This window comes from Bufo gargarizans, chromosome 6 (assembly GCF_014858855.1).
Source record: "Bufo gargarizans isolate SCDJY-AF-19 chromosome 6, ASM1485885v1, whole genome shotgun sequence".
NCBI classification, from domain to species: domain Eukaryota; kingdom Metazoa; phylum Chordata; class Amphibia; order Anura; family Bufonidae; genus Bufo; species Bufo gargarizans.
The window spans coordinates 21,388,473-21,414,858 of NC_058085.1; the positions used below are offsets into that span (position 1 = coordinate 21,388,473).

Consider the following 26,386-nt stretch of genomic DNA (forward strand, 5'->3'; position numbering starts at 1 on the left):
TTTTGGGCAATATTATCTGCTCATATTCAGCCAAATGCTTCAGAACTCATTAGATGGCGCTTCACAGTGCAGATGGACAATGACCGGAAGCATACTGCAAAAGCAACCAAAGAGTTTTTTAAGGGAAAGAAGTTGAATGTTATGCAATGGCCAAGTCAATCACCTGACGAGAATCCGATGGAGCATGCATTTCAATTGCTGAAGACAAAACTGAAGAGAAAATGCCCCAAGAACAAGCAGGAACTGAAGACAGTGCAGTAGAGGCCTGGCAGAGCATCACCAGGGATGAAACCCAGCGTCTGGTGATGTGTATGCATTCCAGACTTCAGGCTGTAATAGACTGCAAAGGATTTGCAACCAAGTAATAAAAAGTGAAAGTTTGATTTATGATTATTATTCTGTCCCATTACTTTTGGTCCCTTAACAAGTGGGAGGCACATATACAAACTGTTGTAATTCCTACCAGATTTGGATGTAAATACACTCAAATTAAAGCTGACAGTCTGCAGTTGAAGCTCACCTTGTTCGTTTCATCTCAAATTCATTGTGGTGGTGTATAGAGCCAAAAAAGTTAGAATTGTGTTGATGTCCCAATATTTATGGGCCTAACTGTATATGTGGGTTTTTTGATGTTACTAAGAGATGATTTATGGTTGAAATACATATCACATTATGAAAATGGCTTCTATCCTGTGTGATTTCTCTGATGTATAACAAGAGCTGATTTACGGTTAAAACATTTCCCACATTCTGAACATGAAAATGGCTTCTCCCCTGTATGAATTCTCTGATGTATAACAAGATCTGGTTTATTGCAAAAACATTTACCACATTCTGAACATGAAAATGGCTTCTCTCCTGTGTGAATTCTCCGATGTTTAATAATAGCCGATTTATGGTTAAAACATTTCCCACATTCTGAACATGAAAATGGCTTCTCCCCTGTGTGAATTCTCTGATGTACAACAAGAGCTGATTTATGGTTAAAACATTTCCCACAGTCTGAACATGAAAATGGCTTCTCTCCTGTGTGAATTCTCTGATGTATAACAAGATTTGATTTACGTTTAAAACATTTCCCACATTCTGAACATGAAAATGGCTTCTCTCCTGTGTGAATTCTCTGATGTATAACAAGATTTGATTTACGTTTAAAACATTTCCCACATTCTGAACATGAAAATGGCTTCTCTCCTGTGTGAATTTTCTCATGTATAACAAGATTTGATTTACGTTTAAAACATTTCCCACATTCTGAACATGAAAATGGCTTCCCTCTTATGTGAGCTGTTTGATGGTTAACACCTTTTATGTGACTTTTATTCTGTGTTTCAGTCTGTGATGAATCAGAAGATTGGACTTGTTTAAAAGGATCAAATGATGCATTGTTGCTGTGATTAGATGAGGGCATATCTTGGATATTGGCATGCTCTTCAAATGTAACTCGTGTGATACCACAATCTACTTCAAAATCTAAAGATATCAGATGTTTCTCTGAGTTCCTGGTACAGTCATCTGCCAAAAATAAAACACATTTTATTATTGATTAATAATATACCATAAAATTGCATTGACATTTTAGAACTTTTCCATATAAAAAAAAACACATACAGAACAAGAGATGGCATAAAATTCAAGTATGAATTGACTAAAACTTTGGTGGCCAAACAGACCACAATCTATTAGTTAGACGAAGGACCATAACTTGGCCTCCACTTTGATCAACTTCCATGCAACCCCCACCCAATCAGTCATTTATAAAATAAAACATTTCCTACTGCTGAATGCCCCTTTAGTGCACTAACAGGGTTGCATAGCATTGTATTGATTTATGATGCTATGTAACCCTTACAGTTCTGGAATGTATTGGATAACACTGGCAGCATCATGACCGTGCTATCCAATATATTTCAGAACTGTAAGGGTTACAAGGTTCACAGGCAGGTAGGAAATATGTGGTGTTCAGTGGTGAGAATTTTTTGTATGAGCTCTTAAGGCTACATTCACACGTGAAAAAAAAAAAGGTAAAAAAAACAGACAGTTTTTCAAGGCCATTTTTCAACCATATTTTGCATCCCTTTCTTAGTCATCTGGACGTTTTGCATTCATTTTTAAAAGCCATAATTTGAGAATGATTTAGATGATTTTTATTTGCTTTTTTAAAATTTAATTACCAATCCCTGCAGTATACATAATGTCCCCCATAGTGGCCCCAGTTAGTAATAATGTTCCCCAGAGTGGCCACCCATCAGTAATAATTAATCATCCACTTGCACGTGTAGAGAAAAGTCGCGCTTCATTTGGTGCTAAAAGACCTGCACTCTCAGTGGGATGATGTCACCATGCACTCCTAAGCAAAAATGCTGGGAGAGCATGGTGATATCATCACGTTGGTAGCACAGGTCCTTCAGCACCAAGAGAGACTGCCTTGTGTGTGCATAATAGACAGTCTGGTTAGACTAAAAGTCAGAGATATCAAAATTCTTCTAATGCCACAGCGCAAAAGGCACTTCATAGTGCTACGCCTGTCACAGTGGAACTATTGCCCTCAGAGGGCGAAGCGATAGTGCTCCTTAACTTGCACAGTAAAGAGCGCAATAGAGCAGTGGTGCGCCAGCATATACCGCCATGCAGCAACTGTTCCCTGAGTGAGCAAGCAAAGACATCTCAGCGGAGCTACCATAAAGGCCATAGAATGTGCGCATTAGTCAAACTACAGCCGACTCTTAAAGTGGCAGAATGGCAAATGCAAGATATTCAGAGAAAGAACGCCAACTCTCCTGCGATCCCTAGAGAGAGACAGAGACGCATGGTGGGAGGCCAAAGTCCAGAGCTAGAGTGCCTGCAACGCTATCCATGGAGAGACCACATACTGCAGTCAACTAGTTTCCTGCCACTAGACCCAAAATCTGCTGCAGCGTATCCAAGCCAGCGCATCGCAAGTCTGCACACAGCATCGCAAGTCTGCACACAGCATCGCAAGTCTGCACACAGCATCGCAAGTCGGCACACAGCATCGCAAGTCTGCACACAGCATCGCAAGTCTGCACACAGCATCGCAAGTCTGCACACAGCATCGCAAGTCTGCACACAGCATCGCAAGTCTGCACACAGCATCGCATCACATCAAGAAAAGACAAGAATCCTTTAAGACCCAGCAACTTTAAGATTGCAGTATCCTGCTCTTCAGAATAAGGTCAGAGCTTTCCTTTTATTACTTATCATTGCATATAGGCTTTGGCATAAAGAGACATTTTAGTGTTCAGATAAAGACATTAAAGTAAAACAAAAAGGACAGTTTGTATTACAGACTCTATTGGATTTAAAGTGAAAGTCATTTATTGCCTGCATTTATCTCTGTTGTATTTAAAGTGACAGTCAATTTTTTCTGCATTTGTCACAGGGCTGTGGAGTCGGAGTCGGAGTCGAGGAGTCTGAGTCAATTTTGGGTACCTGGAGTCGGAGTTGGCAAAAAATGAACCGACTCCGACTAAATTTAAATTAGAATAAAAAAATAAAAAAGCAAGTTTAAATGTCCGAATTCATAAACAGTTATAATTAATGACTTCTCTACTGTAAGAATAAAGGCCAATGCATGCAGTGCCTCACGTAACCGCAAAACAAACGCGTTCAGTGATGTGAAGAAGCATGCTTTTCATATGCTTCACTATATGGCACGCAATGCACAATTAGGAGTGGCAATACATATACTTTCCATTGTGTTGTGTTCTGATGTTACAGGGAACACAATGCCCATGGTTTACCTAGCCTCTCACTGATAAGGGATTAAGTAAATATGTGTTTTGCAGGACTAGAGACACTTGTATAAGTGAAGGGAATGGAGGGTCAATAGTTCAAGACTGAAGCTGTAAACCATGGATGTCAAACTCATGGCCCTCCAGATGTTGCAAAACTACAACTCCCATCATTCCCTGATAGCTGTAGTATGCCCAGGCATGATGGGAGTTGTAGTTTTGCAACAGCTGGAGGGCCACGAGTTTGACATCCCTGCTGTAAACCATTGGAAAAACTGCTGTCATTCAGCTAAGGCTATAAAACGTGTAAACTCGATTGTTATCTTAAACTTTAAACATGACTATGGGATTCTTCTAGGGAAATCATGTTTTAAAATAAATGTCCCTTCTTGGATCCTCCCACTGCCCTGTCTTCAGCAGAAGATCAGCACACAAAGGAGAAGGCAGCAGCTTCTGCCCAACTACCTCTCTGTGCTAGAAGAGCTTAGAAGAACTTCTTTCTTTCCTTCAAGGAATGTATAAAATACATTCGCATATTAAATACAGAGGAGTCGGAGTCGGAAGTACAAAAAACTGAGGAGTCGGAGTCGGAGCATTTATCTACCGACTCCACAGCCCTGTTTGTCAGTATTGCATTTAAATTGAAAGGGCTCTTAATATTCGTATTGATTGTTAGTATTGCATTTAAAGTAAAATATCTGAGCCTAGTATTACCATGCCACTGTTAGAGGATACAAAGATACATAGAGTAGAAGTTGAAGAGCAAGCAACCTGTCGGAGGTAAAGGAGTCTGATGCAGCATTAGTCTTGCCTCAAGCCTCAAACAAATATAGCCAAAGCAGATGAACTAAGACGTTCATCACATACCATACCAGAAAACAGACCTCAAAGATGCTAGAAAATCTGGAGCAAGAGGCAGCATTAAAGGAGAAAAAGTTTGCCCGGATGTATGATAGGTGGAATCATACATTAAAGACATTCGTAGAAAGCTAAAGCAAAAAAGTATAAAAGCATTTCAAAAGTTACCTTGTGCATAGACTGGAGTCCTTTGAGTCATCAATCAATCAACAGGACGACAAGGGAAACGTATATTCTACAGGCAACCTCGGCAAGGGGGGGTTATTCTGGCTTAAAGTGTCTTGAGCTTTATCTTGCGCCACCCCCCCCCCCCATCCCCCAGTGAAGTGAGTAAAAACACGACTGTGTTATAATATAATCTGCAAAATAATACAGTAAATATACTTACCTTGATGATCAGGATTTTTATGTAAGAATACAATTATATATTTTTAATTTCCTATTTGGCTTTACACATTTTGGTTTTCTTTATCTCTGGGGAGGCAATCCAAGCCTCTATTAGTGGTATCATTTCTTCTTCAATACTTGTTGCTCCACCAACCCTTCTTCATCTCCTTTTTCGTGCATCTACTAAAGGGACCAGATCTTACAAACACTCTGCCTGGATGTCACGGATGGTGTTGCAGAAAACTAGAAGACACAAATAAAGATCCGACTGGCTTGATCCCAAACTAAGGAACATAAGGGTGAGCCCTATAAAAGCCCTAGAGCTCTCCCTGACTGCTCAGCCCATGCAAAGATCTTTATGATAGATAATTGCATGCCCTCGTACATAGACTGTGTGACACCTGAAAACCCTATAATAGTGAGGGGACACGACCACCGGCTCCCTACACTTAATATGGAGGGAGTCAGGGTGACCTAGGATCAAGCCAACAGGAAAACACAAATAAAGGAACAGACTTATCTGAGGAACCAGCAGTTGAAGCATATAGCAGAGAGCACAATCCAGGAAGTTGTATAAACCGCAAAGTGATGCAGTATGGGAGGGGATATAAAGGGATGCAATCAGTGCAACTAGATGACAGCTGAGAGAGGGAAACGAGATGACCAAACAAAACCAAAACAAAAGAACCTCAAGCAAGAGGTACTGAAGAACGTCTGTCAGAGCTTCTCAGAGATCTGGCGGTGACACTGGAGTACTCTGTAGATTCAGAAAGTCATGTGTGACGTTGAAAAGATGTTCCACCAGTTTCATGTGAAGAATGAAGATAGAGACTTCCTGAGGTGTCTATGGTGGGAGGATGGAGATACAGATACAGAGCCAGCAGAATACAGAATGAAAGTACACTTGTTTGGAGCAGCATCATCTCCAGGTTGCGCCAATTATGGTATGAAGTACCTGGCTAATCAGAATGAAAAGGATTGCCCATCAGCAGCAAATATTCTGAAGAAAAACTATTATGTAGATGATGTTCTCATAAATCTAGTCTACAGAATCTGCAATCAAACTAGTGAAAGAAAGCCAAGAGTTATGCACTAGAGGAAACCTGCGCCTTCACAAATTCATATCAAACAACAGAGAGGTACTGGAATCCATCAGTGACTCTGAACGTGCAACAATGAAGCTTGTAGGTCTCAATTATGATCATCTTCAAGTTCAGAATGTACTTGGATTGGGATGGAATGTAGAGAAGGACAAGTTCTTCTTTGAAGTATCTATTAAAGAGAAAGTTGCAACTATATGAACCATTCTTTCCGCAGTGGCTTCTATATTTGATCCATTGGGATTCTTGGCCCCAGAAATCCTCAGAGCAAAAGAAATACTGCAATAATTATGCAGACAGAAGTTGGGATGGGATGAGCCCATACCTGAAAATATGAGGCCCAGGTGGGAGAGTTGGATAAGAGACTTGCAAAACTTGAGAGAAGTTCGAATACCCAGATGTTTTGTACCTCATGATTTCCGAAAGTACAAGAAAATAGAACTTCATCACCTTTCAGATGCCAGTAGTTATGGTTATGGTCAGTGCTCCTACATCAGAGTGATAGAAGAAGAAAGGATACACTGTTCCCTGGTTATGGGGAAGGACAGAGTTGCACCTACCAGTATTCAGACAATACCAAGACTTGAACTGACAGCAGCTGTTTCAACATCAGTAAGCAAGTTTCTGAGAGAAGAATGGGAATTGAAAATAGATGAAGAATAATTTTGGACAAACTAACAAGTTGTCCTAGGATACATAAACAACGGAGCCCGAAGATTCCATATCTTTGTCACCAACAGAGTTGAGAAAATTCAGGAGATAACAAATTCGAAACATTGGCATCACATTGACACAAAGCATAAACCAGCAGATCATGCTTGAAGAGGCCTGAATGTAACTGAATTGAAAAATTCTAATTGGTTCACAGGTCCAGAGTTCCTTTGGGAAAAGGAAATCACGCCCAGTAAAGGTTACACAAAATTGTCTATGGGTGATCCAGAAGAAAAAGTTGTATAAACATTAAGCACTGCTGCCAACTGTCAAGATGACATACTTGAAAGACTAGCCAGATGTTCACAATGGAATACAGTCATAAATGTAGTAGCTCGAATTCAACGTTTGGGAAAGACAAATCAGAACTGTGAGAAATGTGTTAAGTTCAGTGTTGAAAAAGAACGCTGGAAGAATAGATGATGCTTCACTTAGGACCCTATTCTATGAAGTAATGTCTATTGTTAACAGTCATCCACTTACAGTTGATAACATTAACGATCTAACACGTTTGCACCCTTTAACTCCCAACCATCTACTTCACCTTAAGTCTGATTACATACAGCCACCGCCTGGCAAGTTCACCAAAGAAGATTTATATGCCAGGAGGAGAAGGCGAAGAGTTCAATCTGTATCAGAACAGTTTTGGAATAGATGGAGGAAAGAGTACTTAGCCAATCTGATGCTAAGAAGTAAATGGCAAACGCTCAGAAGAAATATCCAAGTTGGTGACATAGTGTTAGTAAAAGAAGAAGATTTAGGCTGGGTTCACACGGGCGAGATTTCTGCGCGGGTGCAATGCGTGAGGTGAACGCATTGCACCCGCACTGAATCCGGACCAATTCATTTCTATGGGGCTGTGCACATGAGCAGTGATTTTCACGCATCACTTGTGCATTGCGTGAAAATTGCAGCATTCTCTATATTGTGCGTTTATCACGCAACGCAGGCCCCATAGAAGTGAATATTGCAAGTATCCGCAAGCAAGTGCGGATGCGGTGCGATTTTCATGCATGGTTACTAAGATGACAGTCTATTCACTGTATTATTTTTCCTTATAACATGGTTATAAGATAAAATAATAGCATTCTTTTATACAGAATGCTTACTAGAAGGGCAATTGAGGGTTAATAAAAAAAATTATTAACTCACCTCCTCCTCTTGATCGCGTCGTTGCCGATCTCGTCTTACTTCTTTAATCATGACCTGCCGGCTAAAGGACCTGTGGTGACGTCACATCACATGGTCCATCACCGTGATGGACCATGTGATGAGCTCAGTGACGTCACCACAGGTCCTTTGACAGGTCCTGAAAAAAGAACAACGTGATCAATTGGAGGAGGTGAGTACATTTATTTTTTATTTTTTTAACCCTAAATTGACCTTGTACTAAGCATTCTGTATTAAAGAATGCTATTATTTCCCCTTATAACCATGTTATAAGGGAAAATAATTACATCTACACAACCTTGAACCCAAACCTGAACTTCAGTGAAGGAGTTCGGGTCTGGGTATCACATTCAGTTTTTTTTATCATGCGCGTGCAAAACGCGATAAAAATAGAACGCAATCGCAGTCAAAACTGACTGCAATTGTGTACCTACTTACGCGGGTTCTGCAAACGAGTCAGAAGAGTGTATTAGTTGAGTTACACTCAAAACTTGACAAAAAAGGAAAACGTCTCACTACTCCACTAAAGTTGGAACGTCCTATACAGGAGTTAGTTGTTCTACTTGAGAGTGATAAGAGACACTTGGAAGTTGAGAACTTGATGGAAAATTCCTCAAATTCATGTTCAAGTCCTACCACTAAGAACATAGAATTAGGGTACATTCACATGTCCGTGTGTGTTTTGTGGATCCGGAAAACACGGACACCGACAATGTGCGTTCCGCATTGCAGACAAGAATAGGGCATGTTCAATTTTTGGGGGGGGAACGGAAATGCAGACCCGGAAGTGCGGGTCCGCATTTCCGGATCTGGGCCGCACATCGTGCGAAATGAATGGGTCTGCAATTCCGTTCCGCAAAAAGCGGAACAGAATTGTGGACATGTAAATGGACCCTTATAGGTAATTTTGGTGGTAGTGTAGCTGGTCAGCAAAGACCTGTCCTAGTTTGTTAATACGCCTTATATGTGTATACAGCTAGGCCTGCCAATAGCCTTAATACAGTTCCTATATAAATTTGTTAAAGACAAACACGTAAACTGCTGCATGAATGAGATGACAACGCAATGTTTCCTGTGCATCTCGCAATCTATCACTATTTTGATCATTTGGGACCTGAGTAAAGGCTATCTCCACTGCCTGCCTGAGTGTATTTGAGCATCTGTCTCCTTAGATTTGGATTTGATCCTGCTGATGGACTTAATTAAGATTCCCCTCATATATGCCTTCGATGCTTTCCATACTGAGAGGGCAGAGACTGTACCTTCATAAATTTCAATGGCAGCTTTTATATGTTTCATTTCACTCATAACATTTAACCAGAAGGCGTTAAGATGCCAGATTTAAGGCCCCGGTCTAGTCCCTCCGGACTGGTCCAAGTCCACACTCAACGGTGAATGATTCAACATTAAATAATCAGACCTATTCACTAATAGGTAACTGTGCATGTTTGCCAACCCCATATCAATCCTAGAAAGTGACATATACAGTCAGGTCCATAAATATTGGGACATCGACACAATTCTAACATTTTTGGCTCTATACACCACCACAATGGATTTGAAATGAAACAAACAAGATGTGCTTTAACTGCAGACTGTCAGCTTTAATTTATTTTAGGATATTTACACCCAAATCAGGTGAACGGTGTAGGAATTACAACAGTTTGCATATGTGCCTCCCACTTGTTAAGGGCCCAAAAGTAATGGGACAATTGGTTTCTCAGCTGTTCCATTGCCAGGTGTGTGTTATTCCCTCATTATCCAAATTACAATGAGCAGATAAAAGGTCCAGAGTTAATTTCAAGTGTGCTATTTGCATTTGGAATCTGTTGCTGTCAACTCTCAAGATGAGATCCAAAGAGCTGTCAATCAGTGTAACAAGCCATCATTAGGCTGAAAAAACAAAACAAACCCATCAGAGAGATAGCAAAAACATTAGGTGTGGCCAAAACAACTGTTTGGAACATTCTTAAAAAGAAGGAGCGCACTGGTGAACTCAGCAACACCAAAAGACCCGGAAGACCACGGAAAACCACTGTGGTGAATGACTGAAGAATTTTTTCACTGGTGAAGAAAACACTCCTCACAACAGTTGGCCAGATCAAGAACACTCTCCAGGGGCTAGGTGTATGTGTGTCAAAGTCAACAATCAAGAGAAGACTTCACCAGAGTGAATACAGAGGGTTCACCACAAGATGTAAACCATTAATGATCCTCAAAAACAGGAAGTCCAGATTAGTGAGTTTGCCAAACGACATCTAAAAAAGCCTTCACAGTTCTGGAACAACATCATATGGACAGATGAAACCAAGATCAACTTGTACCAGAGTGATGGGAAGAGAAGAGCATGGAGAAGGAAATGAACTGCTGATGATCCTAAGCATACCACCTCATCAGTGAAGCATGGTGGTGGTAGTGTTATGGCGTGGGCATGTATGGCTGCCAATGGAACTGGTTCTCTTGTATTAATTGATGATGTGACTGCTGACAAAAGCAGCAAGGTGAATTCTGAAGTGTTTCCGGCAATATTATCTGCTCATATTCAGCCAAATGCTTCAGAACTCATTGGACGGCGCTTCACAGTGCAGATGGACAATGACCCAAAGCATACTGCAAAAGCAACTAAAGAGTTTAAGGGAAAGAAGTGGAATGTTATGCAATGGCCAAGTCAATCACCTGACCTGAATCCGATTGAGCATGCATTTCACTTGCTGAACACAAAACTGAAGGGAAAATGCCTCAAGAACAAGCAGGAACTGAAGACATTTGCAGTAGAGGCATGGCAGAGCATCACCAGGGATCAAACCCAGCGTCTGGGGAGGTCTATGCGTTCCAGATTTCAGACTGTAATTGACTGAAAAGGATTTGCAACCAAGTATTAAATAGTGACAGTTTGATTTATGATTATTTTTCTGTCCCATTACATTTGGTCCCTTTACAAGTGGGAGGCACATTATCACGACCGGCGTGCCTATCACATACGTGACACAAAGGGAGGGAAAAGGGAAGGCTCTGTCCAAGGGAGAGGGAAAGGTGGTGACCCCTATCTCACCTTGATGCTGGCACCTAACTACCCTGACATCCCTAGACGGGTTCCTCACCCGTACGCCGATCGCGTGCCTAAAACCCTGGCTTTCCCTAAGATGAGCCCTAGATAGTGAATAGGGCGGTGGGAACACTAGTCCGCACCACTAACTCTAAAGGAAAACACTAAGGCCCCTTTCACACGGGCGAGTTTTCCGTGCGGGTGCGATGCGTGCGGTGAACGCACTGCACCCGCACTGAATCCTGACCCATTCATTTCTATGGGGCTGTGCACACGAGCGGTGATTTTCACGCATCACTTGTGCGTTGCGTGAAAATCGCAGCATGCTCCTCTTTGTGCGTTTTTCACCTAACGCAGGCCCTATAGAAATGAATGGGGTTGCGTGAAAATCGCATGCATCCGCAAGCAAGTGCGGATGCGGTGCGATTTTCACGCATGGTTGCTAGGTGACAGTCTATTCACTGTATTATTTTCCCTTATAACATGGTTATAAGGGAAAATAATAGCTTTCTGAATACAGAATGCTTAGTATATTAGTGCTGGAAGGGTTAAAAATAATAAAAAAAAGTTAACTCACCTTCTCCTCTTGTTAGCGCAGATGCCGGTCTGTTCTTTATCTGTGGGCTAAAGGACCTTTGATGACGTCAGATCACATGCTCCATCACCACGGTGATAGACCATGTGATTGGAGCATGTGATCTGACGTCACCACAGGTCATTCAGTCCACAGCTAAAGAACAGACCGGGATCTACGCTAACAAGAGGAGAAGGTGAGTTAACTTTTTTTATTATTTTTAACCCTTCCAGCACTATTATACTATGCATTCTGTAGTCAGAATGCTATTATTTTTCCCTTATAACCATGTTATAAGGGAAAATAATACAATCTTCAGAACATCAATCCCAAGCCCGAACTTCTGTGAAGAAGTTCGGGTCTGGGTACCAAACATGCGCGATTTTTCTCACGCGAGTGCAAAACGCATGACAATGTTTTGCACTCGCGCGGAAAAATCGTGCATTTTCCCGCAACGCACCCGCCTCTTATCCGGGCAAAAAACATGACGCCCGTGTGAAAGAGGCCTAAGGGGAGGACAGACAATACAGACAACATATAATCCCAGGTGGGCGACAACAGAAGACAACAAAAAGCCCAACAGGGATCCGGAGGGTAACGCTCTGGAACGACAACCAGGATTCACAGCTCCAGTGGGTCAGTATAGAAGTCTAGGCAGGAAGCTCTATATCTGGCAACCAGAGAAGTGAGAGAGGAGAATATAAGGAGATTGGGAGTGACAGACAAGAAACAGCTGAGGAGGAGAAGCTACGGATCCCTGAGTGAGACAAAAAGGATAGTAAGGCAAACACAGAAAACTATCATTAAGAAACAGCATGATCTTTAGACATAGAGCGTGCAGCCACCCGCTGCAACTTCCTGACCCCGGGTATAACGGAGTCAGATGTGGCTCTTAACACCCTCGTGACAGTACCCTCCTTTCTACGAGGGGCCTCCGGACACTCAGGACCAGGTCTCTCAGGATGAGAGGCATGGAAAGCCTGAACTAACCTGTTGGCGTTTACCTCTGACGCTGGAACCCACATTCTTTCCTCGGGACCGTAACCCCTCCAATGCACCAGATACTGAAGAGAGCGGCGGACCAGACGAGAATCAACAATTTTGGATATTTGAAACTCCAGATTACCATCCACAATAACAGGAGGGGGTGGCAGTGGTGATGGTTCTAGAGGTGGAACATACTTCTTGAGTAACGACTTATGGAAGACGTTATGGATCTTAAAAGTCTGAGGTAGCTCCAGGCGAAAAGCCACGGGGTTAATGACGGCTACTATTTTGTAAGGACCAATGAACCTAGGACCCAGTTTCCAAGAGGGAACCTTCAACTTAATATTCCTAGTAGATAACCACACAGTCATTCACTCCTAGGTCCGGACCTGGCGACCGTCTCTTATCAGCCATGCATTTGTATTTACCTCCCATATTTCTCAAGTTAGCTTGCACCTTCTGCCATACCGATGAAAGAGATGAAGAAAACCGTTCCTCTTCGGGTACCCCAGAAGACCCCCCCCTCTTTGAAAGTACAGAATTGGGGATGAAAACCATATGCACCAAGAAATGGTGACTTGCCAGTGGATTCCTGACGGCGATTATTTATGGCAAACTCGGCTAACGGTAAATATGATGACCACAACTCTTAGTTTTCAGACACAAAACACCTTAGATATGTCTCAAGGTTTTGGTTGGTACGCTCAGTCTGTCCATTCGACTGAGGATGGAAAGCTGAGGAAAAAGATAAGTGTACCCCTAAACGGGAACAAAAATCTTTCCAAAACTTAGAAATAAATTGGGTTCCCCGATCCGAAACCACATCGGAAGGGACCCCGTGAAGCTTCACGATTTCACTGATGAACACCTGAGCAAGAGTCTTAGCATTAGGAAGTGCGGGTAACGCAATGAAGTGTACCATTTTGCTAAACCTGTCTACTACAACCAAGATAACTGTTTTACCTGCAGACAAAAGGTAAGTCAGTGATGAAATCCATTGACAGATGTGTCCATGGCCTATTGGGAATGACAAGTGGCAATAAAGACCCTGCAGGACGTGTATGAGAGACTTTCGCGCGTGCACAGGTAGAACATGTAGACACAAAATCCATTACATCCTGACGCAACCTTGGCCACCAAAAACGACGAGACAAGAGCTCCAAGGTTGCTTTACTACCCGGGTGCCCAGCAAGTGCCGAATTATGATGTTCCTTTAATAATTCGAGACGCAGGTTTAACGGTACAAACTATTTCTCTGAGGGGCAAGAGACCGGGGCGTCCCCCTGGGCCTCTAACACCTTCCCCTCCAGAACAGAGTGTACAGCAGAGACAACCACTCCTCTTTGTAAAATGGCTAACGGATCACTAACATTACCCGCTCCAGGGAAACTACGAGATAATGCGTCTGCCTTGGTATTTTTTGCCCCAGGACGATAGGTGATGACAAAGTTAAACCTGGTAAAAAAATAGCGACCACCTAGCTTGTCTAGGGGTGAGACGCTTAGCCGATTCGAGGTACAGAAGGTTTTTGTGATCCGTAATCACTGACGGGGTGGATTGCTCCCTCTAAGAAGTGACGCCATTCTTTAAACGCTAGTTTAATCGCTAATAGTTCCCTTTTTCCAATATCATCGTTTTTCTCAGCTGTAGATAATTTTTGGGAAAAGAAAGCGCAAGGACGCCATTTGCCAGGAGACGGACCCTGAGACAGTACAGCCCCCACTCCCACCTCTGACGCATCTACTTCAACAATAAAAGGCTGGGAGACATTGGGTTGAATTAGAACAGGTGCCGAAGTAAATCTCTCTTTTAGAGAGGAAAATGCAATTTTAGCGGCGTCAGACCATTTAGAAAAATCAGTCCCCTTCCTAGTCATGTCAGTAAGGGGTTTGACGATCACTGAATAATTTTTTATGAACTTTCTATAGAAATTTGCAAAACCCAAAAACCGTTGTAGAGCTTTAAGGTTCTCAGGAAGATCCCAATCTAAAATTGCCTGGACCTTCCTAGGATCCATACGGAAACCTGAAGCAGATAATAGATATCCCAGGAACTGTATTTCCTGAACGGCGAAGACACACTTTTCAATTTTCGCATATAATTCATTCGTTCATAGGACCTGCAGTACCTGTCTGACATGTACTTCATGTGTTTTCAGATCAGCCGAATAAATTAAGATATCATCTAGGTATATCACCACAAACCTGCCGATAAGATGACTTAAAATATCATTAAAGAAATGTTGGAAGGCAGCAGGAGCATTGGTCAGACCGAAAGGCATGACTACATTTTCATAATGCCCCTCAGGGATCCGTAAAGCTGTCTTCCACTCATCCCCTTCCTTGATACGAATCAGATTGTAGGCCCCCCTAAGATCAAGTTTGGAGAACCACTTAGCACCCTCAATCTGATTAAACAGGTCAGGAATGAGAGGAAGAGGGTATGGGTCTCGGATGGTTATCCGGTTTAGCTCGCGGAAATCTAGGCAAGGACGCAGGCACCCATCTTTCTTTTTAACAAAGAAAAACCCTGCAGCCACGGGTGAAGAAGAGGGTCTGATGTGTCCCTTAGCCAGACTCTCGGAGATATAATCTTTGGCTTGTCTCTCGGGACCCGAAAGATTATATAACCTGGTCTTGGGTAATTTTGCACCGGGAATCAGGTTAACCGGGCAATCATAAGGACGGTGAGGTGGTAACTTCTGACAACCCTTTTCAGAAAAAACGTCCTCAAAGTCCGAAATAAATGTAGGTAGGGTAGCTATGGAGGCGACTAAGAAATTGCTATTTAAGCAATTTTCTCTGCAATGCTCACTCCACTCCAATATCTCCCTGGCCTGCCAATCCACCACAGGATTGTGCGCTACCAACCAGGGAAGACCCAATACCACAGGAGAGGGAAGGCTCTCCAGAATGTAACATGAAAGACACTCATTATGGTGGTCCCCTACCCGAAGGTGTAAGTTATGGACAATGTGAGTGAGGTTTCTCTGAGACAGAGGAGCAGAATCAATAGCGAATATGGGAATAGGTCTCTGCAGCATACAGAGAGACAAACCCATAGTGCGGGCAAAATGGGCATCAATCAAATTTATCCCTGCTCCACTGTCTAAAAAGAAAGAAATAGTCTCCGTCTTAACACCAAAAACAATAACCGCTGGCAACACAAATTGAGATGTTCGTATGGAGAAAATGTATACCCCCCGGCTGACATCCTCCGCACAGCCTGGGGTTAGTGGTTCTGATGGTCTTTTGTTTTTGAGAAAGGAAGGACAGACATTAATGAAATGACCCCTTTCCCCACAGAAAAAACAAGCCCAACGCCTACGGCGAACCTCAGGAGGATGGACCTGACGAGTAGTTCCTCCTAGCTGCATTGGCTCGTCTAGGTCAGTACAGACTAACTGCTGCTTGGGAGAGGTTACCAATTGCTCAGGAATTTTCAATCTCTCCCTAAGACGTCCATCTATTCTGATAGAGAGGGACATAACAGCATCAAGGGAAAGGGGAGTCTCATACAGCGCAAGCGCATCCTTAACCCTTTCGGATAACCCAGAGCAGAACTGACTCCTGAGAGCCGGGTCGTTCCACTGAGTATCCGTAGCCCACCTACGGAACTCTGAGCAATATTCCTCTGCTGGCCGATCTCCCTGTAGGAGTCTCCGTAACTTCGACTCGGTCAGGGTCATCATATATGAGACCCAAGGCCCCAAAAAATTCATCCACTGACCGGAGAGCCTGGGAACCAGGGGGTAAAGAGAACGCCCAGGATTGTGGGTCCCCCTAAAGCAGGGAAATAACAATCCCCACCCGCTGTTCTTCATTACCAGAGGAGTAAGGGCGCAGCTTAAAATATAATTTACAGGCCTCACGGAATGTCACAAACTTGTCCCTTCCCCCAGAAAATCTGTCAGGAAGAACAACCTTGGGTTCTGCAACAACCTGGTTACCCATAGCAACCGCTGGGCCTGCAGTCTGCTGCATTTGCTGCTGTTGCTGGAGGACCGACACCTTCAATCCTGCCACCTCCAAAGACAGGCCTTAAAGTTGTTTTGCCAAAGCAAAATAGAGAGAGAGAAAAATAGAGAGAGAGAAAAAATAAAAACGATTTTTTCTTTTTTTTTTCTTTTCTCTTCTCAAAAAATAAGGGCCAGATATAATGTCACGACCGGCGTGCCTATCACATAAGTGACACAAAGGGAGGGAAAACGGAAGGCTCTGTCCAAGGGAGAGGTAAAGGTGGTGACCCCTATCTCACCTTGAGGCTGGCACCTAACTGCCCTGACGTCCCTAGACGGGTTCCTCACCCGTACGCCGATCGCGTGCCTAAAACCCTGGCTTTCCCCTAGATAGTGAATAGGGCGATGGGAACACTAGTCCGCACCACTAACTCAAAAACAGGGGAGGACAGACAATACAGACAACATATAATCCCAGGTGGGCGACAACAGAAGACAACAAAATGCCCAACAGGGATCCGGAGGGTAACACTCTGGAACAACAACCAGGATTCACAGCTCCAGTGGGTCAGTATAGAAGTCTAGGCAGGAAGCTCTATATCTGGCAACCAGAGAAGTGAGAGAGGAGAATATAAGGAGATTGGGAGTGGCAGACAAGAAACAGCTGAGGAGGAGAAGCTACGGATCCCTGAGTGAGACAAAAAGGATAGTAAGGCAAACACAGAAAACTATCATTAAGAAACAGCGTGATCTTTAGACATAGAGCGTGCAGCCACCCGCTGCGACTTCCTGACCCCGGGTATAACAGAGTCAGACGTGGCTCTTGACACCCTCGTGACACACATATGCAAACTGTTGTAATTTCTACACCTGATTTGGATGTAAATACCCTCAAATTAAGTTTGTTTCATCTCAAATACATTGTGGTGGTGTATAGAGCCAAAAATGTTAGAATTGTGTCGATGTCCCAATATTTATGGACCTGACTGTACGTAGACGAGCAGCAAGAATATTTATTTTCCCCTGGGTTCACTTCCCTCCATATATCTGTTAGGCCCACCTCCCTCAGTAATCTACCAACGGTAGCTTCCATTCCAGTTGACACTCTGCACTTGTCTAGTTCTTCGTAAATTACATTATTAAAATCAAGCCTGGAATGTCAGGATATTCTGCCATAAACTCCAGGGTGATGCCATGTTAATGCTTGTCCCTCCTCTGATGGCATCTTCGAAGTGGTTGAGGATGCTACACATGGCCCTGATGAGCTGTCACTGCCTGCGCTCAAAATAACATATGCTCTGCTGTGGTGGTCTCATGCATCATGTAAATCATTAATCTCTTTACGCTGCTCATAGCAACGCTTCAGCATATGTAAGGTGGAATTCAAACGGTACAAAGGCAGACCATTTATTTCAGAAGGGCCTTTTTAGCCACATAAGAATGGCTTGACAGTCCCCTGGACATGACCAACACCATCTGCAAGACATGTTGCTTTTTCAAAAATTGATGCACCACTAAATGTATGATGTGTGCCATGCAGGGAACATGTGTTATTTCTCCAAATGAAGTGCAGCCACAATGTTCATTCCATTGTCACCAACCACGTGTGGACCCGCTGTGCCACTTGCCGGTTTGGCTTTGGGCCAAACTTGGGAGTGAAATCTAAGTGTTCCCCTGGTTTTCACCCTTTATCCCGCTCCAAGATGCAGAAGCTGGTCTTAGCTGCAGGGGAGACACCAGGTCGCTACAGCAAGAGCGGTCCCGGTTAAGTGGCAGCTGGCCGAGCAGGCCAGAACGCCCCAGTGCAAGCACTGTGGATACAGGCAGGTGGAGCGAGCTGTCACTGGATGGAAGGAGCGCAGCAGCAGAGTAAGATGAAGCAGAGCTGAGTTAGTGATTTAGCAGAGCTGGAGCTGTTAGAACAGCAGAGCTGAATAGCTCAGGTGCAGCAGGCGAAAAAAGCTAAACAACAGACAGAGGAGTGGTCGACAATCCGAATCATACACTTGAGAGCAGCGAGGCACAGGAGGATCAGGCAGAGACAGGTCAGGATACAGGCTAAGGTTGGAAGCAGGATATCAACACAGGAACAACAAGCTGGAACCTTCGCTGTAGAAAACTACAATATTGCTCAGGCATCACAGGAAGGGGGAAGCACCCTTATAAAGGTGGTGCCTGGCCGGGATTGGAGAGAAGGCAGAATCAGGGGCGTGCACGAACCCTTAAAGAAACAGAACGCATGCGGCTCCTACAAGGTGCAACTGAAGCTGGTGCCGCCCGCGACAGTGCAGGAAAGCGGGTCCGGGGCCTGCAGCAGAGAAGAGGAGCCTTGTGTGTAGTTCGACTGAGGTACATAGCAGGATGCGCTGCACGCTGGCGGCTCCCAACTGCCATTGTTACAGCCAGTAAGGCGCTATTAGGATTAACCTGAGGTTTTTCTTACAACACCTTTTGCAGGATCTTCGGAATTAATGCAAATGGGGGAACCGCATACAGGGTCTCGTTTGGCCAAGGCTGGGAGAGTGCATCGACGAAGAATGGGCGATCTCTGTAGGATAGGGAGCAAAATATTTCTGTTTGTCTTTTTTGTCGTGTTGCAAAAAGGTCCAGGTCTGAAAAAAACAATTTTTGTTTTATTTGAATAAAAACCTGTCGATTCAGACTCCACTCTCCTTCTTTCAGGACATCTCTGCTTAGAAAGTCGGCGACTCTGTTGTCCTTTCCTTTTATATGGACTGCTATATATGAAAGTATATTTTTTTCTGCCCATCAGAAGATCTTTTCTGATACCTTTGCCAAGGACAGCCTTTTTGTACCTCCCTGTTTGTTCAGATAAGTGACCGCCGTGATGTTGTCTGATAATTTTTATATCTCTCATCCTTTTATTTCTGATTGAAGTGTTTTTAAGGCCTCCCAAACCGCAGATAATTCTCTTAGATTGTAGGAAGACAGACTTAGATTTATCTCCCATGTTCCCTGTACAATAGACAGGTCTGAATGAGCCCCCCAGACGATTCTGCTGGCGTCTGTTGTAATTGTTATGGTGTTTGTTTGTCGCCAAGGTGCTCCCCTGCAGATTCCTTCTGTTTTGCCACCAATTTAGGGAGTCTTTTACTTACTGGGGAACTCTTACCTTCTTCTATAATGAGGGTATACTTTTGTCCCAATTCTTTAACATGAACATTTGAAGAGTCAAAGAATGCGCTTGTTCCCATTTTACAGCTGGAATTGAAGAAGACATTAGACCCAATACCTTCATTACCATTCGAATAGTCAATTTCTCCTGCTGGGGAATACAGAAATTTCCTGGTTGATTTTTGATAACTTTTCTTCCAACAGAAAAACTTTCATAAAATTTAAGTCCAATAACATGTCCAAAAATATCTTCCTTCTTTCAGGAAGAAGATTAGATTTTTCTAGATTTATCATCCATTCTAGTCCTTCTAGATCCTGCTGTACAATACTTAATTGTTCTTCTAGTGTCTCTTTCGACTCTGCAGCAATAAGAAAATAGTCTAAATAGGGGATGTGGCAAATCCAGCCACATTGAGAACTGTTGGACTGTATCCGTGACAATCCCTGTGACTATGGGCCCTGGGCGATTTGGCCCTTTAAATACAGAACTAGGGCATATTGCATGTTATTTCCCTGTTTCTGGGCTTAATGTATTCATTTGTACCATGCTGGCTGGGTTTCTATTGTCCCATTGTGTATTAACTTTTCAGTTTAGGAGATAATGGGGGAGACACAGTGATTGATTCAAGTATCTCCTAGACAGAGGGGAGGAATATGTGTGGGTTGTAACTACAATGTAATCGGGTAATGTATGATAATGTGTGTGTCCCTCTCCTTCAGGGGAGCATGTAATAAAAAGGGCTGCAAGCTAGCAGCCAAAAAGTTCACCTCCAAGCTATGTGTCGTCTAGTTCTTGGAGGGATGGGATTTATACACGCTACCTGCATTTCATTCTGATTGTTCCTGTCTACCAGCGGAGATACTGCATTTCACCCTGTCTCTCCGCTACAATTGGTAGCAAGCGACGGGATTCGAATCTCACAGCAGAAGACCGTTCAGCTGTTTTATTTGATACGAACGGAAAGGAACCTCATCCGTACTAAGTCCTCGTTCGTGAGTATGCAGATTTTATGCGTACAGATGACGAATGGGGACGGATTATACCAGGCTGAAAAGAGAAACGCTAAAGGCATTACTGGAAGCCAGAGGAATTATTGCCAGTAACAAAGCGAAAAGAGTCATTATTGCGGAACTCGTGGAGGGCGATCAAGCAGCAGTTACACCAGCAGCCACGGAAACATATAGCTCAGCATGGGCCAACGAAATGAGGATAAGGCTGGCATTTTTTCCGTTGCCACATTCCCAGGAATTTCTGGAAAGGACATGAGCTGATATTAATGAATATCTAGCGGCCACCCGACCAAACCTCACTTCACCTGGGGGAGCAAACCCTCCTGCATATCCGGTAATATCAGAAAAACAGAAATTACCGCACCATGCATTTAAAACCTATGTGGAAACCGAGGACATTGATGGGTACCTGCAGGACTTCGAAAGATTATGCCAGCTGCATAAAATCGATCCTGCGGATAAGGTACCCCTATTGGCCGGCAAATTGTCGGGTAGGGCAGCGGAAGCATACCGGACTATGCCAGATGAGGACAGCACAGATTATCAAAAGGTAAAACAAGCCATATTGACCCGGTATGCATTACCCCTGAGGCATACCGCCAGCGCTTTCGGGAGCTAAAGAAAGCCGAGAGAGATACCCACATGGAATGGGCACATAGATTGACCCGTGCTGCTAAAGGATGGGTACAAGCAGCACAGGTAACCCAGCTGGAAGAGCTGTTACAATTGTTATTACTGGAGCAATTTTTTCAAGGACTGTCTGACGAATTACAAAACTGGTTACGGGATCGCAAACCCAATACGGGTACATGTGGCAGCTACTATGGCAGACGAGTACCAAGATGCCCGGCGGGCACAGAAGGTTGCACAACGACCCCTTTCCGGGGCCCCTACAACTAACCCCGTTCCAGCACCCGTTCCAGCATCCAGTCCAGCACCCTACAGATCGAGTGGGGGCAACTACCAACAAGCACCCAGATACCAGTCTCGCCCGCAGGTCAGATGCCATATTTGCAAGCAGCAGGGGCACATCCAGAAAGATTGTCCAAGGAACCGAAACCGTTCCAACTGGGGAAACCCTAGCCAGCAGATTCATCGCCCAGCGGCAGTACACTGCTTCCAAAATGAGTTTTCCCAGCAGCAATTGGTGCCAATGCCTCCAGGGGAACCCTTGGGCATTCTACACGAGGCCAACCCGATACAGGCAGCCTCTGACAACAGACAAGGCCATTGCCAGGCCGTCCACCTAGATGGCAGGAGCCGCCAGGGATTACGAGACTCTGGCGCCACCATCACCTTGGTTCGGAATCACTTGATCCCTGCTCACCAGCTCACCGGTGAATGTGTAGCTGTTCGAGTAGCCGGGGGTAATATCTACAAGATTCCTACTGCCCGGGTACATTTGAATTGGGGAGCGGGGTCTGGAAATGTGGAAGTGGGGCTCATGCAAGATTTGCCAGCGGATATTATTTTGGGCAACGATTTGGGGGAGCTGACTTCGGCGTTTGTGCCACAACGGAACCTCCAGGAAGCTTTACCTGTTGTTACCAGGCAGCAGGCCCACACCAACCCACCGGCAAATCAGGGTGTCTGGAGACAATGCCCGGCTGTTGCGCTGGAGTTTGGCGCTGCAGCCGTTTGACTTGACAATTCATTACCGCCCTGGGAAGCAGAATGGTAACGCCGACGGGTTGTCCAGACAAACTGACCTTGAACAATGATCTTTGGGTACTCTTCCGGACCTCCCCAAGCCGATCCGTTTGGATCAGACTGTGTATGCCGGCTTGGTTCTGGGGGAGCATTGTGGCAAATCCAGCCACATTGAGAACTGTTGGACTGTATACGTGACAATCCCTGTGACTATGGGCCCTGGGCGATTTGGCCCTTTAAATACAGAACTTGGGCATATTGCATGTTATTTCCCTGTTTCTGGGCTTAATGTTTTCATTTGTACCATGCTGGGTGGGTTTCTATTGTCCCATTGTGTAGTAACTTTTCAGTTTAGGAGATAATGGGGGAGACACAGTGATTGATTCAATTATCTCCTAGACAGAGGGGAGGAATATGTGTGGGTTGTAACTACAATGCTATCGGGTAATGTATTATAATGTGTGTGTCCCTCTCCTTCAGGGGAGCATGTAATAAAAAGGGCTGCAAGCTAGCAGCCAAGTAGTTCACCTGCAAGCTATGTGTCGTCTAGTTCTTGGAGGGATGGGATTTACAGACGTGGACAAAATTGTTGGTACCCTTTGGTCAATGAAAGAAAAAGTCACAATGGTCACAGAAATAACTTTAATCTGACAAAAGTAATAATAAATTAAAATTCTATAAATGTTAACCAATGAAAGTCAGACATTGTTTTTCAACCATGCTTCAACAGAATTATGTAAAAAAATAAACTCATGAAACAGGCATGGACAAAAATGATGGTACCCCTAGAAAACACAGAACATAATGTGACCAAAGGGACATGTTAATTCAAGGTGTGTGCACTAATTAGCATCACAGGTGTCTACAACCTTGTAATCAGCCATTGGGCCTATATATATGGCTCCAGGTAATCACTGTGTTGTTTGGTGATATGGTGTGTACCACACTCGACATGGACCAGAGGAAGCAAAGGAAAGAGCTGTCTCAAGAGATCAGAAAGAAAATTATAGACAAGCATGTTAAAGGTAAAGGCTATAAGACCATCTCCAAGCAACTAGATGTTCCTGTGAGTACAGTTGCACATATTATTCATAAGTTTAAGATCCATGGGACTGTAGCCAACCTCCCTGGACGTGGCCGCAGGAGGAAAATTGATGACAAATCTAAGAGACGGATAATCCGAATGGTAACAAAAGAGCCTAGAAAGACTTCTAAAGAGATTCAAGGTGAACTTCATGCTCAAGGAACATCAGTGTCAGATCGCACCATCCGTCGTTGTTTGAGCCAAAGTGGACTACATGGGAGACGACCAAGGAGGACACCATTGTTGAAAACGAATCATAAAAAAGCAAGACTGGAATATGCCAAACTACATGTTGACAAGCCACAAAGCTTCTGGGAGAATGTCCTGTGGACAGATGAGACAAAAATCGAAGTTTTTGCCAAGGCACATCAGCTGTATGTTCACAGACGAAAAAATGAAGCATATCAAGAAAAGAACACTGTCCCTACTGTGAAACATGGAGGAGGCTCTGTTATGTTCTGGGGCTGCTTTGCTGCGTCTGGCACAGGGTGTCTTGAATCTGTGCAGGGTACAATGAAATCTCAAGACTATCAAGGAATTCTAGAGAGAAATGTACTAGCCAGTGTCAGAAAGCTTGGTCTCAGTCGCAGGTCATGGGTCTTGCAACAGGACAATGACCCAAAACACACCGCTAAAAACACCCAAGAATGGCTAAGAGGAAAAAATTGGACTATTCTAAAGTGGCCTTCTATGAGCCCTGACCTCAATCCTATTGAGCATCTTTGGAAGGAGCTGAAACATGCAGTCTGGAAAAGGCACCCTTCAAACCGGACACAACTGGAGCAGTTTGCTCATGAGGAGTGGGCCAAAATACCTGCTGAGAGGTGCAGATGTCTCATTGACAGTTACAGGAAGCGTTTGATTGCAGTGATTGCCTCAAAAGGTTGCGCAACAAAATATTAAGTTAGGGGTACCATCATTTTTGTCCATGCCTGTTTCATGAGTTTATTTTTTTACATAATTCTGTTGAAGCATGGTTGAAAAACAATGTCTGACTTTCATTGGTTAACATTTATAGAATTTTAATTTATTATTACTTTTGTCAGATTAAAGTTATTTCTGTGACCATTGTGACTTTTTCTTTCATTGACCAAAGGGTACCAACAATTTTGTCCACGTCTGTATACACGCTACCTGCATTTCATTCTGATTGTTCCTGTCTACCAGCGGAGATACTGCACTTCACCCTGCCTCTCCGCTACAGGGGATGACCAGTATCCCTTTTTTATGTAAATCTGCTACGGCCCCTGCCATTATTTTTTTTAACGACCCTCGGAGCTGATGTGAAGCCAAAAAGAAGGACCTGGAATTGGAAATGGAACACTTTTCTCTTTTGAATTGTGAACCTTAAATACTTTTGGTGACCGCTGCATATTGGAATGTGATAATATTGGTCAGATCCAGAGTCACCGTGAAAGCATCCTTCCTTAGCAGGTTTATCGTAGATTTTATCGTCTCCATTTTTAAACGTTTGTACTGGGGATTAAGATTTAGACCTTTTAGATTTCTAATTGCTCTGTACGAGCTGTTTTTTTTTTTACTAGAAACACTGGAGAATAAAAAATTCTCTCTTCTCCTGGAGGGAGTGGAACAATGGCCTCTTTCTGAAGCAGTATCATCCCCTGGTCTAGTAGCAAAGACTGAACTGTTTTCGACTCTCTGGTGATCTGGAAAACATTTAGAGGTATGGAAGAAAACTCTAGTTTAAGACCTGCTGATATTACATCTAATACCCAAGGGGGACCTGGAAAATCTTTCCCAAGCTGGAAAAAATGTCTTTAGTCTTCCTCCCACCCTGCTTCTGGCATCATTGATTTGTAGATTTCTGGGAGGAATTTGTTTCATTAAAGAGAAAACCTTTGCCTCTTCTACCCCTCTGCCATCTGGATGAAAAAAACTCTTTTTTTCTGATCCTGTCTACCCCTTGTGGATGAGCAGAAATTTCATCTTTGACGAAAATTTCTTGGATCTGATGGAAATCCTTTTTTCTCCCAACCCTCTAAACATAAGGTCCTGCACAGATTTTGGCTGTTTAGATTCTTCTAGGTTTAAGGTCGCCCTTATTGTTTTTAATAGGGAATCGGTGTCCTCTATGGAACAAAGTGGACAACCAGACTCGTCCTCAGAGGATTCAAAGTCGGATCCAGAAGGTAACTCCACTTCATCAAAATCATCCTCTTGTAGATCATAACAGACATGGAAGTGGATGGTTTCTGAGATGTGGATGCTAACTTAAAAAGGTACACACAGCGCTGCTCACTTCTAATATTATCCAGAAGAGAAGGAGATTCTTCAGACACAATCTTTTCCAGACATTTCACACAAAGGGGTTTCTTATGACCAGAATGCAGACCTTTTTTACAAATGGAGCACTTTTTGACACGCTGAGAAGATTCAGCAGATATTTGTGTCTCCCTGACCTAGGGAATATATTAAAAAAGTGCATTCAGAAGGGAGCAGCCTTATTCATAAAAGATTGAGATGGATAGCCCCTCACCCCTGATGAAAAAGATTGTATTCTGCTCAAAACATGAGAAACCAGTGAACACATGTTGGCTTTTTACAGGTCTGTATATTTACAGGACGCTGGAACCACTTCCCTCCTTTCTTTTTAAACTGCTCGTTGTCTAAGGGGAAGTACGTCATACAGATGCGACCCTGCAGTTCCGGTCTGCCGCAAGATCTCGCCTGCCACGTGACCCGCCCGTCCACACTCTCCTTGCGGATGTTGAGCCGGGCATTTCAAAGAAATAAACATTCCTGCCGGAGCCCTTTTTCCAGCAGGAGGATCTCCACGTATCGCCAGAGGGACAGGAAACAACTGGAGCAGGTAAGGGGAGGGGGCTATTTAAAGATCTCCACGTTGTTTCCTGTCCCTGGGGGAGGCAGGGTAATCCTCCTCTCAATCGTGCCGCTGTGGCATTTGGAAAAAAATACCTTTCCCCGTTGATACTGCCACC

The 26,386-nt window shown here is 43.7% G+C and overlaps 1 pseudogene; it reads right to left on the reverse strand.

The window, feature by feature from the left end:
- Positions 1-557: 557 nt before the first annotated feature.
- Positions 558-26,386, reverse strand: part of LOC122940403 — a 277,094-nt pseudogene continuing 251,265 nt past the window's right edge.